We start from the raw sequence: 1960 nt of genomic DNA, 5'->3' as shown, positions 1-1960 counted from the left end.
TAAATGAACAGATAAATGTTCTGAAAATAATTTGGACACATAAAATCTTATGTTTATTTTACAGTACTCTAGAATATTTAATTTAGTTGATGCCGACATAAATTTTCTTCTAAATGAATTTCGATTTGAACTTTTCTTCAATATAAAGGTAATTTTATTTATTTAATTGATTTATTAGTCTATGAATTTCAGGATCCAATTAAAATGTGTATTGTGATAAACATAAAAGTTGATAATTATAGGTTAAAATACATAAGTTAAAATTTGAAGCCAGATTATACTTGTTAAGAAAATTGAAATTGTTAGGAGATGGGAAAAAATGTCATAGATGATAGAGGATTTGTTCATTCCTCTTACGACCAAATCAAATCTGTGACAGAAACATGGAACAAACAGAAAACAAAGTTTCCTGGGATCTAGATGAATAGAAGCACCGCAACTAAGGAGAGAAATAACTAATCAACCTGCAATGGAAGAAGGTAGGAGGGGGCAAAGATACAAAGCTGCCTGGTCCTAAGCAGTTGAGTGGGATAGAGGCTACAGCAGCAGCAGGGGCCATGTCTGTGAGCAGACTTTCGTGGTGACAGATCTGCTCTCTCTGAGCACTAGCGCCAGGTTGGCTGCATGGGTGTCACTGGGGACTTAAAAGGAGACACTGAGCTGTGAGAGCATTGGGCCAAGGTGAAGCTCTCTCCCAGACAGAAGTGCCAGAGGTATTCATTGTTCCTCTGTTGAGCCCTCCCTGCTCCCAGTATGTGGATGCAGCACCTCCATAGCTGAGATGTCATCAAACTGGCTAACAGAGGTTGCTCTTCCCAGAGAATTCCCTGAAACTCCATCTCCCTCAACTTGCTGTCCCACCTATGTCACATTTAGTTGTGCTCCGTGAGTCTGGTGCTCCTTGCTGAACAGTGCCGAGACTCACACTGGTGGCAGCTGGCCTCAAATTCTGGTGTGGTTTCTTGAGGCAACTACAAGCACAGCATCTGTGGATTTTTTGCTGAATCTTAACAGGTGGCCCTGGTGGGGTACAGGCCAGCTAAACTTGGCCTGCAGCTGAACCCCTCTCATGACTATGCCACAGGGCACTTACTACACAAAGTCATGCTAATAAGACCAGGAGACTCAGGAGCTTTGCTTACTACATAGAAACAGACACCAAAGAAAGACAACCAAAATGGGAAGACAAAGAAGCAGAAACCATATGAGAGAACAGAACAGAGACCCAGGAATAATAGAGTCAAGCAATTTAACAGAGCAGAGTTCAAAACTCTGGTTATAAAGAAGCTCAATGAATTTTGAGAAAGTGTAGATGAGTTCAGTGAGAACTTTAACAAAGAGATTAAAAACATAACAATGGAAATGGAAATTATAAAAAGGAACCAGTCAGAAATGAAGAACACATTGTCTGAGATGAAGAGTATATTAGAGGGCATCAACTGAGTGGATAAAGAATAAGATTGAACCACAAATATAGAAGATGGGGAAGAAAACTCAATCAGAACAGCAAGAAAAAAGAAGTCAAGACTATAATAATAATTTAAGGAGCTTATGGGACACAATTAAATGTAAAAATATCCATGTCATAGGAGTACCTGAAGGAAAACAAGAAGTTGAAGAGCTATTTTAAGAATTAATGATGGAAAACTCCCACCACCTGGTGAAGGAAACAGACATATAACCCCAGGAATCTCAGAGAATCTCAAGAAAGAAGAACCCAAAGAGGCCCACACCAAAACACATCAAAATTAAAATGCTAAAGATTAAATACAGAGAGAATCTTAAAAGCAGCAAGAGAAAAACAGTTATCTACAAGGGAGCACCCATAAGACTGGCAGCTGATTTCTCAAAAGAAACTATGCAGGTCAGAAAGTCTTGGCACTAAATATTCAATGTGATGCAAACCCAGGATCTACAACCAATACCTTATCTAGCAAAGCTATCATTTAGAATCAAAGGA

This window comes from Pteropus vampyrus, unplaced genomic scaffold, assembly GCF_000151845.1.
Source record: "Pteropus vampyrus isolate Shadow unplaced genomic scaffold, Pvam_2.0 Scaffold8, whole genome shotgun sequence".
NCBI lineage: Eukaryota > Metazoa > Chordata > Mammalia > Chiroptera > Pteropodidae > Pteropus > Pteropus vampyrus.
The sequence above is the reverse complement of the archived record's forward strand: the minus strand, read 5'-3'. Positions refer to the sequence as shown.